Source organism: Bufo gargarizans, chromosome 2 (genome assembly GCF_014858855.1).
Source record: "Bufo gargarizans isolate SCDJY-AF-19 chromosome 2, ASM1485885v1, whole genome shotgun sequence".
Lineage (NCBI taxonomy): Eukaryota > Metazoa > Chordata > Amphibia > Anura > Bufonidae > Bufo > Bufo gargarizans.
Genome location: NC_058081.1, coordinates 685654125 through 685670688, shown reverse-complemented (window position 1 = coordinate 685670688; position 16564 = coordinate 685654125).

Sequence of the window (16564 nt, the reverse complement as noted above, 5' to 3'; positions counted from 1 at the left end):
CCAATTGCCTCCCCTCCCACCTATCAAGACCCTGTCAATGCCTCTTACCTTCAAAAGGGAAGCATCACAGTTGTGATGGGTCTTGAAGTGTCGGGGAACCGTTTTTAGGTTGTAAGGATCATCTTCTTCCTTCGTTCCTAGAATTCCAAGGACATGTTCTCGTGTCCTTTGTCTCAACTGTCTCGATGTCATTCCTACATAGGATAGATTACAGGGACAGGTGGCAACGTAGATCACCCCCACTGTTGGTGTGATCTCGTAGTTCTTGCGCCCAGTACAATCTGTGAAAGAATTTGTACACATAATATTGGGGCATGCCACACATTTTCCACACGGACGACATCCCCATTTGGGGCCCTTGAAACCAAAGAGGTTCCCTGTAGTCTTACCCTCATAATGACTATGGACTAGAATGTCCTTTAAATTCTTTTCACGCCTGAAGGTTAGAGAGGGATGATGTGGTACATAACTCCGTAGGGTATGGTCCAGCCGTAGTATATTCCAATGTTTCCCTAGGATAGAGGTAAGTTCCTCATGTCTGGAATTATATGATGTGATAAATCTCACCATTTTGCTTTCATTCTTCTGTTTACCCCTATCCTCCAGCAGTTTCACTCTTTTACTGTATTTAGCTCGCAGGTACGCCTTTATTACCAAGCGGTCACTGTATCCACGGTCTTTAAATCTCTTGGTTAAATCCACTGATCGTTTTTCAAAATCCTCATCCCTAGAACAGATTCTTTTCAACCTCAAGAACTGTCCCACCGGTATACCATCAAGTAATTTGTTCGGGTGATAGGAGTCGGCACGGAGGAGACTGTTCACAGCGGTCGGCTTCCGAAACAAATCTGTGTGGATAAAACCATCATTATCCACACATAGAGCCACATCTAAGAAGTCCATTTTGGTTCTCCCCATCTTATAGGTAAGATGAATATTTACATTGTTTGTATTGAGGAGTGTCATGAACTCCTGTAAATCCTCCATATTTCCCTGCCAAATCATGAGCACGTCATCTATATATCGGCTCCACATATGGACCTTCTCAATATGTTTTACTGGATCCGTCAAGAAGATGTTTCTCTCCCACAGCCCCAGGAAAAGGTTTGCGTAAGAGGGCGCACATGACGCCCCCATCGCGGTTCCCTGGAGCTGTAGGTAGAAAGATCCCTTAAACATGAAAAAATTGTGACGCAGTGTGAAGTCAAGTAATTCAAGGATAAATCCTGCATACTCACTTCGTGTGTTGGAGGTCATCAGATAATGTGTTGCAGCTAGGATCCCATCATCATGGCGGATAGATGTATATAGTGACTCAACATCACACGTCACCAAAATCATGTCTTCATCTAATTGCAGTCCGTCGACTTTTCGTAGTAGGTCACCAGTGTCCTTAAGGTATGACGGTAAACTGTCAACGAACGGTCGCAAAACATGATCAATTAGTTTGCTGACAGCCTCACACGTGCTGTTATTACCTGAGACTATCGGACGTCCTTGTGGGACCTTCGCATTTTTGTGAATCTTTGGCAACATGTAAAATGTTGCAATGGTGGGATCACTGGTGAGAAGGCAATTTTGTTCTTTGCAGGTAATTATTCCTGTATCTGCTGCTTTTTGTAATATCCTCCCCAAATCACCCTGAAAGGCAGTTAACGGGTTAAATGTCAGTTTCCGATAGCAGCTTGAATTCCTAAGCTGCCTGAAGGCCTCCCGTTCGTACATGTGGGTTGGCCATAAAACCACATTACCTCCTTTATCCGAACATTTGATTACGAGGTTCTCAATTTTGTTGAGTTGTTTTAGGGCCAAGCGTTGTCGTCTATTGAGATTATCTCCCGATGTAAATTTTTTTACAGACCTCAATTCATCTGTGACAACTTTAACAAAGATGTCTATATTTGGAAATAATGACATGGGGGGAAATTTCTTTGATTTAGGTATCAGGGCTGTAGGTAGTCTACTCACCGGTGCAACATCCAACTGTTCATTCTGTAGTTCCTCTAAAACACAAATTGCTTCCAATTCCACCGCCGTGAACACAGTGTCCTCCGTGCCGCCCCTATGATACAACTTCTTAAAAGTGAGGTTACGTGCGAATAACTGCAAATCCTTCACTGCTGAAAAGAGATTAAATCCTGTTTTAGGGATAAAATTTAAACCCAGACTCAACACCTCTAACTGCTCATTGCTCAAGATGTGGTCAGACAGATTGATTACCTGCAAACGCTGGTTCTTAGGGTCACCCGTACCCTGAAATCTCCTTGTTGATGGACGACTTCTCGCTGTTTCATTGCGTCTTCTCCCATATCATGTAGGGTATGTTCTAATATTTGAGTCAGAGTTACTCCCCTCATTTTCAGTTGAGACGAGTGAGGACACAGACGCACTCCTACTCCGTGATTCGAACCTCTTCTGTTTCCACTTGTAAATCCTATTTTGATCCAGATCCTGTAGATCTCTTTGAAATTTACTTTTCTTCCTTTCCTTGATTTGTTTCTCCCATATTTTAAAGGCTTCATCGACCTCACTCTTAAACAACACCCGTTCATTCTCATTCAGCACTTGGCTCATCTGATCTTCTAAGGTCTTTAATTCATTATCCACTTCTACCAACATTATATCATTCGTGGCAATGAGCGTCTGCATAAATGTCAGGGAGCATAGATTGCATGCTTCCTCCCATTTTGTATTGAGTTTCTCTGTGCCGAGATTATGGGACGGGAAGACCTGTACTCTTAGGCCACGTGGAATCAAATTCCTCACAATATATTGCTCCAATGATGTTCTATTCCACCAAATTTTTAGGCGTCTGTGTGAAAGATTTTTAAACTTACTCAATATCCTGTGAGTGGCTGCTCCCACTGTTAAAAATACTTTCTGCCTGGGACTTCCACGAGGCTTCCCGGGCTGAAAAATCCATTATAATGGATACACAAATCTGTAAAGACAATAAATTAACTTAACAGAGAATACAATCCCAAATAAGCGCAAAGCGAATAAACGCCCGGTATTGTTGCTGTCCTAGACCAACTAAGCGTATAAAACCAAAACTAGACTCAGAACAGCATGATTTAAACAAATGCAAAAATCTTTTATTGGACATACATTTGTTAAAACATACATATCCATATATATTTAAGCAGCACAAAGCCACACAGGATAATTCTTACAAGTCTGTTGTAAAATGTAGCAATGAATAATCCCAAACTGTGCAGAGTATACTCAGTCACAGCCCACAGTCAAAAATGTACAAAGTGCATAGTGCTCAACGTAAACAATGACCTAGGGAGAATAAATAATACAAGTAAATACAGACCAAGTAGTCCTGGATCCCTACACGTGTTTCGCGTTTGCTTCCTCAGGGGATTCTGTTGGTGTGTGTCGACTGTTCATATATAGTCTGCAAATTGACCGGAATGAGGGTCACCTGGGCTGCCAGTAAAGACTAGGAACCGGAAGTGAGATGTGCTCCACGCTGGAACGCATCATCACTTCCGGTCCAGTCTGTTATATCTAATGGTTATAGTTACTAATGGATCCCATCCGAGTAGGGGTATATATGCATAACATGTAGTATGAATTGGAATTATTTTAATTATATATATGTCCATATTTATTTCACTTCACCTTCATCATTCTTTCACCAATTATTTTATCACCTTTTATCACATTATCACTTTTTTGGCATGTATCACCTTTTTTTCTCTTTTCTTCCTCACTCTTTGTCACTTATTTTAACTTATAAATGAACATTAAATGTCTTGATTGATATGATATATAGGATTTGTTCCACAGTATATATTTTTTATATATATAATGATTTATCTGATGCACTTTATTTATTTGTACTTGGGGATGGTTTCCCTGAAGTGTATATTTATTAATACTTGAATATCTGTATAAGTTTACCTCCATAAATTTACATTGCTTGTGCTCTAGTGTGGAACGGAATAGATATTCACCCGATCCCATATTTATCCAGAGAGTGGAGTACTATTTGCGTTCCAGTGTGGAACGCACTATGCGTCGAATGTGTCCATGTGATATGCTGTCACGTTGGGCTGGGATGTGGGAGGTGGCCGCGTCGGTTGGCTCTGGAGGTGATGCGTTCCACAGTGGACCGCATACCGGATATCCGGTTCCTGGGTGTGGTGCTCTGTGGAGCGGTCTTCCCAGGCCTCCTTCTCGCCGCCTCCTCTCACATTCTCTTCACTTAGTGATAGTATATGGGTCCTCTACAGATGATGAGACGGGTTATTGCTTTGGCCGATTAGCTATTAAGTGTCCGGATACCGACTGGACCGGAAGTGATGATGCGTTCCAGCGTGGAGCACATCTCACTTCCGGTTCCTAACCCAACCCCCCGCACAACGCGCACTTCTGCTCTGGGCAGCTGGCGCTGAAGTGAGAGGGGCTGCCGCACTTATAACAGAGCTTAGGCTGCCCCCTGTAAAAAAACAGGATCCTGTCACGGCCGATGAAGGCAGATGACGGAATGTAGGAAACCGTACCTCCTAGATTCTTCAATTTAACGTTGAAGGTCCAGGCGCCCGCCTAGATGCCAAACTCGTCCAGGTTTTTCTCTGGGACACCCTGGACGTCCCCGTACCGACCCAACCAGGTCAAGATGTCCGTACAAGAAAGTGACTCGTTACGGGTGAGAACGGTCACCTTCTTCACCTCATTCTGGTGGGTCACCGGGTAAGCCTGGAAACCGCGCCAGTCCGGCATGTTCTTCACCAGCTGGTATCCGGACCAGAACAGCTCAAGGCCCTCTGACCGGACAAAACTGATGTCGAACTCCTTGGAACCAAACGGATGTATCAAGGCGAAGATGTCAGCCGCCTTGAACCCCATCCCAAACAGGAGCTCCACGACCCTCTTTCTAGTAGGGCACGCATCCTCGCTTCCCCATTTGAGACAGACTACATTCCGTCTAGTCCCAGGGCCGGCTGTGGGTGAAGACCAGTTGATCTCGCCCCTTCTCTGCTCTCGGAAGGCCCTTATTCCGAACCTATCTATCCAGAAGGATAGATCAACCTTCTCACCCTCTACTATGATGGAGCTTTCCCCCTTCTTGAGGGCCTCCAGGAGTCGCCGCTGCAAGTTACCAGAACTAGACTCGGGAAATGAGGAAGCCAATGAAGACAACCCCCCCCCTGCGGCAGCAACCACCCCGGCATAACTTCTGCCGGGCGTCACCCCCACAGGAGGGGCAGCCGGACCGCCCCCCCCCCCCTCCCCCACTATACTAGACTGTACTGCACCAGACCCCACCGGGGGGGCAACACCAGGGGCCCCAGCCACTTGTTCAGCGGCTAAGGGCCGAACTCCCGTAGCCGCCCCCCCACCGGGGCCAGACGCAGCCTCCTTACTCTTCTTAACCGTATTCTCAATCCTTTTTGCCAGGTCTGCCAAGAACACGGTTACATTAACCTTTTTTGGGGGGGCTTCCCCCCATTGGTCTCCCCAGGGGTCAGAGGGACCGCAGAGGCACCAGCCAGTTCACTAGGACCACCAGCGGCTTCTACAGCCACCCATGGCCCACCAGCTGACGCCCCCCGGCCCCCCCCCCAGCCCCAGGAGGACCACCTGACCCACCCTCTGGGGAGGAAAGAACCCCTTTTTCAGGGGTCCCCACCACCTCCAGAGTCAGGGACTCCAGACTTACTGCTGGGCCAGTGACCACCTTACTGGCTTTATTTTTAGACGTATTTATCCCCATATTTGCTTTATTTTTATTTACTTCATTCTTTCCATTAACATGGACACTGATGGTGCCGACCACCTTTTTCGGCACCCCACCATCCTCTAAGCTGGAGGAGACAGGGAAGGAGGGCAATGCCCCTGTCCTAAAGTACCTCTCCATAGTCTCAGGAGAGTACCCCCGCCTCCTCCCGCTCCCCCTGAGGGTACTACTTACTCCAGCCGATCCGGTCTTGACGGTGCGCTTGCGTTTGGCAGCGCTCTCAGCCACTTCCTCCCCAGAGCTGAGAGCGCGCCCGGACACGCCCCCAGCCGCTCCACCCCCAGTCGCAACATCACGGGGAAGAGGACTGCGGCCAGGAGCGCACCCAGACACGCCCCCAGCAACGCCCCAATAGTAGGAGCATCACCAGAGGCGCGCCCAGACACGCCCCCAGCCGCCCCATCCCCAGCCACAACACCACGAGGAGGAGGACTGCGGCCAGGAGCGCACCCAGACACGCCCCCAGCACCATCCCCATACACAGAAACAGCGCCGGGGACGCCCCCGGACACGCCCCCAGCCTCTTCCCGCTTCAACCCTGTAGTCTCTCTTCTCTTGCAAACGCAGGGCTATGCGGCGCGGATGATACAAAGCCCCGGCGGCCTGCCCCCGTGGGCGAGGTCGGTCGGAAGGCGCGAGTTCACCGCGCCGTGGGGTCGCCAACAAGTGAATCGCGCGGCCGCACCGGCCGGCGGGCGATGGGGTGCCCGACAACAGCAGAGAAGGTGCGCAGCCGTCGCACGGGGAACACCGCGGGGACGGAACGAACCCGGGTTACTGGGGAGAGGCAGAGGGCAGACACCCCACGCATCCCTTAGGCCCAAAATGAATCGGGTGACTGGGGAGCGGCGGAGGACGTAAGACCCAAGCATCCCTTAGGCCCGGGAGGCCCTCCTGTGGTGAGATCGCACGACTTCAGGCGCCTTTTCCTTGGAAGCCTGGGCGTACGGGTGTCGACCGCAGAGAAGACTTGCAGCCGCCGCGCAGAGGGCGCAGAGGGAAAAGAGCAACCGACCCGAGTTACTGGGGAGCGGCGGAGGGCAGACACCTCACCTATCCCTTAGGCCCAAAATAAATCGGGTCGCTGGGGAGCGGCTGAGGGCGTACGACCCGCGCGTCCCTTAGGCCCAGGAGGCTGTCCTCCAGTGGTGAGACCGCACGACTTCAAACGCATTTTCCCTGCCCGTTAGGCTGTCGACCGCAGAGAAGACGTGCCTCCAACGCACGGGGAACGCCGCGGGGTCGGAACGAACCCGGGTTACTGGGGAGAGGCAGAGGGCAGACACCCCACGCATCCCTTAGGCCCAAAATGAATCGGGTGACTGGGGAGCGGCGAAGGACGTACGACCCAAGCATCCCTTAGGGCCGGGGAGGCCCTCCCGAGGCGAGACCGCACGGTTTCAAACACATTTTTCTGCCGGTTCGGATATTAGGGTATCAACCGCAGAGAAGATGTGCCGCCACGCTGGGCACACTGCAGGGATGGAAAGGGGGCCCCCCTCGCGTGTCACGCCACCCCTGTGACCGAGGGGTGGCGCGCCGGCCTGCCCAGCCCCTGGAACTGCTGGTCGGATAAAAAATCCTAATCCGTTCTCATAGCGGTCCTCTCGCTCAAACCGGCAGATTCTACCTTCTCTGCCGGCGGGAGGAGTGAGGAACTCCTGCCCAGGCCCCTGAACTGCTTGGTGAAATTCACCCACCCAGTTCTCTCCCCAGGGCCTCTCTACCTTCTTCCGGGAGGTGTTGGAAAGGGGGCCCCCCCTCGCGTGTCACGCCACCCCTGTGACCAAGGGGTGGCGCGCCGGCCTGCCCAGCCCCTGGAACTGCTGGTCGGATAAAAAATCCAAATCCGTTCTCATAGCGGTCCTCTCGCTCAAACCGAAAGATTCTACCTTCTCTGCCGGCAGGAGGAGTGAGGAACTCCTGCCCAGGCCCCTGAAACTGATGGTGGGATGAGGCCACCCAGTTCGCCCACCAGGGAATCTCTACCTTCTTCTGCGAGGTGTTTGAAAGGGGGCCCCCCTCGCGTGTCACGCCACCCCTGTGACCGAGGTGTGGCGCGCCAGCCTGCCCAGCCCCTGGAACTGCTGGTCGGATAAAAAATCCAAATCCGTTCTTATAGCGGTCCTCTCGCTCAAACCGGCAGATTCTACCTTCTCTGCCGGCGGGAGGAGTGAGGAACTCCTGCCCAGGCCCCTGGAACTGATGGTGGGATGAGGCCACCCAGTTTGCCCCCCAGGGCATCTCTACCTTCTTCCGGGAGGTGTTGGAAAGGGGCCCCCCTCGCGTGTCACGCCACCCCTGTGACCGAGGTGTGGCGTGCCAGCCTGCCCAGCCCCTGGAACTACTGGTCTGATAAAAAATCCAGATTCGTTCTCATAGCGGTCCTCTCGCTCAAACCGACAGATTCTACCTTCTCTGCCGGCGGGAGGAGTGAGGAACTCCTGCCCAGGCCCCTGAACTGCTTGGTGGGATGCGCCCACCCAGTTCGCTCCCCGGTGCATCTCTACCTTCTTCCGCAAGGTGTTGGAAAGGGGGGCTCCCTCGCGTCTCACATCACCTCTTTGACCGGGGTGAGGCGAATCATCATGCCCAGGCTCTGGAAGTCTAGCGGTCCTCTCGCTCAAACCGACAGATTCTACCTTCTCTGCCGGCGGGAGGAGTGAGGAACTCCTGCCCAGGCCGCTGGAACTGATGGTGGGATGAGGCCACCCAGTTCGCCCCCCAGGGCATCTCTACCTTCTTCCGCGAGGTGTTGGAAAGGGGGGCCCCCTCGCGTGTCACGCCACCCCTGTTACCGAGGTGTGGCGCGCCGGCCTGCCCAGCCCCTGGAACTGCTGGTCGGATAAAAATCTAAATCCGTTCTCATAGCGGTCCTCTCGCTCAAACCGGCAGATTCTACCTTCTCTGCCGGCGGGAGGAGTGAGGAACTCCTGCCCAGGCCCCTGAACTGCTTGGTGGGATTTACCCACCCAGTTCTCTCCCCAGGACCTCTCTACCTTCTTCCGGGAGGTGTTGGAAAGGGGGCCCCCCTCGCCTGTAACGCCACCCCTGTGACCGAGGGGTGGCGCGCCGGCCTGCCCAGCCCCTGGAACTGCTGGTCGGGTAAAAAATCCAAATCCGTTCTCATAGCGGTCCTCTCGCTCAAAACATTGAGTTCTTTCTCATTGGTTATGTGCTTCAAAATCACAAGTCTAAGGTCCTGTTAAACATGGAATGAAGGTCAGGGGTATCCTGACCTACCCAACAGGCCGCTCACAACGTCATACCCGGGCTAGAAGGGAGAGAGGACACTCTCGCCATATGCCAACACGGACTCCAAAGTCCGGCCGAGCGAGGGTCCCTACCCGCCGGGTCAAAATATGCCAAATCGATCTTAGGTGGAGGAGACACACCACACAGACATAAGATCAGAGTGTGGAGAAAGCACCTCTTCAAATTGACAGTCTACCTTCTATGCCAGCGGGAGGAGTGAGGGACTCCTTCCCAGTCCCCTGGAACTGATGTGGGATGAGGCCATGCAGTTCGCCCCCTGAGGCCTATCTCCCTTCTTCCAAGAGGTGTGTGAGACTTGACTCCAAGGTCAGGATACACCACATATGCGAACCAGCAGTGGTCTGTCGCCATGCCCAGGCCCCTGGAACTGATGGTGGGATGAGGCCACCCAGTTCGCCCCCAGGGCATCTCTACCTTCTTCCGTATTGTGTTGGAAAGGGGGGCCCCCTCACTTCTCACATCACCTCTATGACCGGGGTGATGTTGAATCATCATGCCCAGGCTCTGGAACTGATGGTCGGGTGCGACAGTCAGATTCGTTCTCATAGCCGGTCCTCTCGCTCAAACCGACAGATTCTACCTTCTCTGCCGGCGGGAGGAGTGAGGAACTCCTGCCCAGGCCCCTGAACTGCTTGGTGGGATTTACCCACCCAGTTCTCTCCCCAGGACCTCTCTACCTTCTTCCGGGAGGTGTTGGAAAGGGGGCCCCCCTCGCGTGTCACGCCACCCCAGTGACCGAGGTGTGGCGCGCCAGCCTGCCAAGCCCCTGGAACTGCTGGTTGGATAAAAAATCCAGATTCGTTCTCATAGCGGTCCTCTCGCTCAAACCGGCAGATTCTACCTTCTCTGCCGGCAGGAGGAGTGAGGAACTCCTACCCAGGCCCCTGAACTGCTTGGTGGGATTCACCCACCCAGTTCTTTCCCCAGGACCTCTCTACCTTCTTCCGGGAGGTGTTGGAAAGGGGGCCCCCCTTGCGTGTCACGCAACCCCAGTGACCGAGGTGTGGCGCGCCAGCCTGCCCAGCCCCTGGAACTGCTGGTCGGATAAAAAATCCAGATTCCTTCTCATAGCGGTCCTCTCGCTCAAACCGACAGATTCTACCTTCTCTGCCGGCGGGAGGAGTGAGGAACTCCTGCCCAGGCCCCTGAAACTGATGGTGGGATGAGGCCACCCAGTTCTCTCCCCAGGGCATCTCTACCTTCTTCTGCGAGGTGTTGGAAAGGGGGCCCCCCTTGCGTGTCACGCAACCCCAGTGACCGAGGTGTGGCGCGCCAGCCTGCCCAGCCCCTGGAACTGCTCATCGGATAAAAAATCCAAATCCATTCTTATAGTGGTCCTCTCGCTCAAACCGGCAGATTCTACCTTTTCTGCCGGCGGGAGGAGTGAGGAACTCCTGCCCAGGCCCCTGGAACTGATGGTGGGATGAGGCCACCCAGTTCGCCCCCCAGGGCATCTCTACCTTCTTCCGCGAGGTGTTGGAAAGGGGGGCCCCCTCGCGTGTCACGCCACCCCTATGACCGAGGTGTGGCGCGCCAGCCTGCCCAGCCCCTGGAACTGCTGGTCTGATAAAAAAAATCCAGATTCGTTCTCATAGCGGTCCTTTCGCTCAAACCGACAAATTCTACCTTCTCTGCCGGCGGGAGGAGTGAGGAACTCCTGCCCAGGCCCCTGAACTGCTTGGTGGGATGCGCCCACCCAGTTCGCTCCCCGGGGCATTTCTACCTTCTTCCGCAAGGTGTTGGAAAGGGGGGCTCCCTCGCGTCTCACATCACCTCTTTGACTATGGTGAGGCGAATCATCATGCCCAGGCTCTGGAAGTCTAGCGGTCCTCTCCCTCAAACCGGCAGATTCTACCTTCGCTGCCGGCGGGAGGAGTGAGGAACTCCTGCCCAGGCCCCTGGAACTGATGGTGGGATGAGGCCACCCAGTTCGCCCCCCAGGGCATCTCTACCTTCTTCCGCGAGGTGTTGGAAAGGGGGGCCCCCTCGCGTGTCACGCCACCCCTGTGACCGAGGTGTGGCGCGCCAGCCTGCCCAGCCCCTGGAACTGCTGGTCTGATAAAAAATCCAGATTCGTTCTCATAGCGGTCCTCTCGCTCAAACCGACAGATTCTACCTTCTCTGCCGGCGGGAGGAGTGAGGAACTCCTGCCTAGGCCCCTGAACTGCTTGGTGGGATTCACCCACCCAGTTCTCTCCCCAGGGCCTCTCTACCTTCTTCCGGGAGGTGGGTGTTGGAAAGGGGGCCCCCCTTGCGTGTCACGCCACCCCTGTGCCCGAGGTGTGGCACGCCAGCCTGCCCAGCCCCTAGGAACTGCTGGTCGGATAAAAAATCCAAATCCGTTCTCATAGCGGTCCTCTCGCTCAAACCGACAGATTCTACCTTCTCTGCCAGCGGGAGGAGTGAGGAGTGTGTTGGAAAGGGGGGCCCCCTCACTTCTCACATCACCTCTTTGACCGGGGTGAGGCGAATCATCATGCCCAGGCTCTGGAACTGATGGTCGGGTGCGACAGTCAGATTCGTTCTCATAGCTGGTCCTCTCGCTGAAACTGGCAGATTCTACCTTCTCTGCCGGCGGGAGGAGTGAGGGACTCCTGCCCAGGCCCCTGGAACTGATGGTGGGATGAGGCCACCCAGTTCGCCCCTGAGGCATATCTCCCTTCTTCCAAGAGGTGTGCGAGACTTGACTCCAAGGTCAGGATACACCACCTCTGTGAACTAGCAGAGGCCTGTCATCATGCCCAGCCTCTGGAACTGATGACCTGAGCCAACTTCATTTGAGATAGAAAAATAGTTTATTTAATTTACACATACATATTAATCACTGCTACTTGAAGTGTTGGGCAGACATCCCATCTCCCTCTCCACCATGTTTATTTTATCCTGGGGGGCAGCGGCAGCTGGGGTCCGGCCTGCATCATTACCACAAGATCTCTTCACCAGCTTGTAACCATGACATATGTCATCCAGCACTTTCTCTCGGTAGTGCCTGTCCGCCGTGGAGTTTGTGTGTGCCAAGTACTTTGCAAACAGAGACTTTTCAGGATCAGTTAATCTTGCAAGCGTCCATGCTTCACAGACCTTCCTGACCACCTGACTGGAGATATCGGAGAGGTTATATCTGGGAACGAAGGGGAGAATTAGCTGAAGATCTAGGCAACAAAGAGACAAAGAGCGCGGGATGACTGCTTGGGCACTACTCACTTTGATTGGTAGCTCTTGATGTCTCTTGAAACAGTAGGTCGCTCAGTTCCCACTGATGAAAGGAAGAATTTAGCCATGGGATCGTATTCATCACTTCTGGTTAGCAATGGCCGGACTGTTTCATAGTAGGCCTGAAACCACTGAGGAGAGAACAAGGGTACAAAATGTTTAAATAGAAGGGGGTGGGAGCTGAATAACACCATGCAGCATCTCCTCAAGTGCGTGGATAGGTCTCTGTACACTTTGTGACAGACAGCACAGGTGAGGGCAGTCCGGTTGTGACTTGGAAGAGAGATAAAATTACAATATAAGCATGGGTATGACAAATCACACACGCCGGCTTAGTGCTACTTCATGGAACTGCTGGCGGGATGCGCCCACCCAGTTCACCCATGGTGCCTCTATACCTTCTTCCGCAAGGTGTGAGAGACAGGGATCCCTCATTGGCACGACACACCACCTCTGTGACCGGGGATAGGGGTGACCCAACATGCCCAGCCGCTGGAACTGCTGGATGGGTGCACCTGGTAGGTGCATGCTCATTCACGTTCTCTCAAAACAACATAGTCTGTCCTTCTCTTTGCCAGCGGGAGGAGTGAGAGACTCCTGCCTAGGCCCCTGGAACTGCTGGTGGGATGAGACCACGCAGTTCACCCCCAGGGCCTATTTACCTCCTCACATGAGGTGTGGGAGACAGGGTACATTCGAATCCCCTCACCCTTCTACTGACAGGCACCTCAGACCATGGAGCCACCAGCGGTCTGATTGAAACAAGCTGAGCAGTGGCCTGAGGGACACGGTGTCCCGGGGGAATCTGCAGACTGGTTTTGGGGTGCACTTGGCAGCCCATTGCCTTTGCAGGACACTCGGCCAGCAGCCATTCAGCCGGCGGCCCCGGCAGACGCTCGCACGGTGGCCGCCTTGCTGGCAACCCAGAGACCTCGTCGGACACTCGCATGGCGGCCGTGTGGCTGCCTGCATGGAGGCTTCGGCGGACACCGACATGACAGCCCCTGGGCTGCTACCCACACAGGCTACGGTGGACAGTCGCCATGCAGCCCCGAGGCCTCGGCGGACACTCGAATGGCAGCCGACAGTGCTCGGTGAAAACTCGCCCCAGCAGCTCCTCTGCAACCCACCCAGCAGAGAGGGTTATTATCCAAGGGTACAACTCACGGAATGCTTCTTTCATGGCTGATAGGTGTCTGTTTCGGGTACGGGTACATGGTGCGGAGCAAGCGAAGAGCAGTCTGCAATCCATCAGGTGTTACCTCAGAAATGACATGCCTACGCAACAGCTGCACCTGTCCGCCCGGGCGCGCGGGAACTCGGCAGCCAATGGGCTGATGGCTGGAGTGATTGGAAGCACCTGATGCAGGTCAGGGTCCGAATTATTAGATAGGTTAGATTAGTTAGGTAAAAGATTCAAGATACAGTTAGCTGATAGGTTTTAGTGCAGGGATCTGTGTAGGGCATATAGGTATAGGGAGTTAGGGACTTGAAAATACATATTGATATAGATTAATAGTTTAGGTTAGGTTAGTGTTTAGGGCTATTTAGGACAGATTTTAGGTTAGGTCAGTTAGGGATTTAGGGTAATTTTGTGTCTTTCTGTCCTTCCTTGTTAAAAAGTTTTGTTTTAATAGTTTTTTGTTTGACTGACTGCGTGTTTCTTTGTTAGTTTATTTTAAAAAAATTAGTTTTTGGGTGTTTAGCTTTGTTACATCTGTTTTGTCTTTGCGTCTGATTGTCCGCGTTTTTAGTGTTTTATAGTTAGAAAAAAAAAAAAAGTTTGGTTCTTTCTGTTTAGCTTTGTTATATCTGTCTTGTCTTTGCGTTTGATTGTTAGCGTTTTTAGTGTTTTATAGTTAAAAAAAATTAAGTTTGGTTATTTCTGTTTAGATTTGTTACATCTGTCTTGTCTTTGCGTCTGATTGTCCGCGTTTTTTCTGTTTTATAGTTAGAAAAAAAAAGTTTTGTTTTTTGTTTAGCTTAGGTACATTTGTCTTGTATTTCCGTTTGATTGTCTGCTTTTTTCTTTGTTAGTTTTATGAAACAAAAAAAAAAGGTTTAGTTTGTTCTGTGTTTGTGTCTGATTGTCTGCGTGTTTCTGTGTTTGTCTTAGCTTGTCATAAAAAACAAAAGTTTTATATTTTCTTTGAATTAGTTTGGTTTTTAAGTTAGGGGTTTTATTTTAGGTTTATTACTTTAATTTATTTTATTTTATTTTTTTTACATAATTTTTTTTTTGACACACGTCCCTACCCCAATAAAGTTTGACCCCAAACACCTTTTAAATTAGTTTATTAAATAAACTAAAAAATATGAGTGCATGGGGCCGTGCAGGCAGCCGCGGTGGGGCCAATAGAGGAGTCAGTTCCGATGCTGGACCGCTGCCAGCACGGGGCCGCTCCTCCAGTCACGGACAGGCAGGGGCAGGTGGCAGGGGTGTCCGTCTGATCTGTGACTTTTTTAGTTTTAGCAGCTGTCCAAAGGCCATACATTCTCAGGACGCAGAGACAGTGATGGCTCTGGTGGCTGATTCCAGTGCCACGGAGTCCTCAGCCCCAGTTCACAGCAGCAGCAGTAGCAGCAGATCTACGCCTCCTGTAGAAGCAACCCCCACTCCCACAGAATTGTCCCCGCTCATGTTTGAAGACGAGGACACTGAGCTGGACATTCTGGGGGAGGCTATGCAGGAGGCTGAATTACAGTTCAGCCCTCAAGATGGGCAGGACTTTTTGGAAGGGATGGGGGATATCGAGGAGGATGAGGGGGTAACTATACATACCCCTTTGAAATCCCTTCCAACAGGTGCGGGTGGTTTGAAAAACACCAAACCCGCAACTAGTCAGACCCAGGTGTCAGCCAGGGGACAGCGGATCCCAGTCAGGGGCTCCATGTTAGCTGTTCCCCTCAGTCCACCACAGTTTGGCACTGGGTCTGACATTGCAGATGAGGAGGAGGGTGACGCTGAATGGGTGCCACCTACTTTGGCAAGTGACAGCAGCACTGAAGAAGGTAGGCACCCCAGGCAAACGGTGCGACAGGTCTCCAGGGAGCCCATTGGCAGGGGCTCTACTGTTGAGAGTAGCAGGCAGCAGCAGCAGCATGCTCCACCTGTGCGCACTGAGCCCCAACAGGCGCAAGCCAGCACCACCCCATCGGACAGGAGGTTGGTGCGGAAGTCGCCTGTTTGGGCTTTCTTCACCCTGGCAACAGATGATGTTACTGTTGCCATTTGTAACCTTTGCCATGCCAGGGTGAGGAGAGGGAGGTCAGTTGCTCGGCTGGGTACCACAGCCCTGAACCAGCACATGTGACTGAACCACTGGCGGGTGTGGGAACAGAGTAAGAGTGGTAGTAGCAGCAGCGCCACCGGCAGTGTGCAGGGGACAGCAGCTCCTGCCACTGTACAGCAGCTCCCCCTCTATTGCTACTGATTCCCACCCCCCAGCTCCTTCTAGTAGAGGTATTAGTACCGGCAGCCATCCCTCTGCAACCAGTGCACCCTCCTCTATCTCCTCCTCTGCCGTCCGGTGCCAGCCATCAGTTGCTGATGCTTTTGAACGCACCGCGCCCTATGCCCCAGGGGACCGACGTGTGCGTTCACTCAATGGGCTCCTGGCAAGGATTATTGCCCAACATCTGCTTCCGTACAATCTGGTTGACAGCAACCCATTTAGGCAGATGTTGGAGCAGGCCCAACCCAGATGGCGTGTCCCCAGCCGCCATTACTTTGCCAGGACTGGCATCCCTGCCCTACACCAGCACCTTGTGCAGAATGTATCCCTGTCGCTGGATCATGCTGTCAGCGACAGGGTGCATCTCACAATGGATGCTTGGACCAGCAGGCATGGGCAGGGTCAATACCTAAGTTTTAATACCCATTGGGTTTCCCTCCGAGGCGCCGGGGAGGGAAGGGTGGCATCTGAGTTTGTGGTGCTGCCCCGGGGTGTCCATGGGAGAAATGCTCCTCTCCACTTTCTCCACGGCTGCTGAGCCCCCAAGCAAGCGTCCCCATAGCTACGCAAGTGTGGGGCACGTCCGCTGCCAGGCCGTGCTCCAGCTTGTGAGCTTGGGGGAACGGAGACACACTGGACCTGATGTTCTGTCCGCACTACAGGCTCAGGTCCAAAAGTGGCTGATACTCCGAAGTCTCCAGGCAGGTATGGTTGTCTGTGACCACGGCAGCAACCTACTCGCCGCCCTTCAGGCTGGCAGTCTCACACACATGCCCTGCATGGCACATGTCCTCAACCTTGTGGTTCAGAAATTCCTCCGAACTTACCCAGGGTTGAGTGACAGTGTGCAAAGGGTACGTAGGATTGC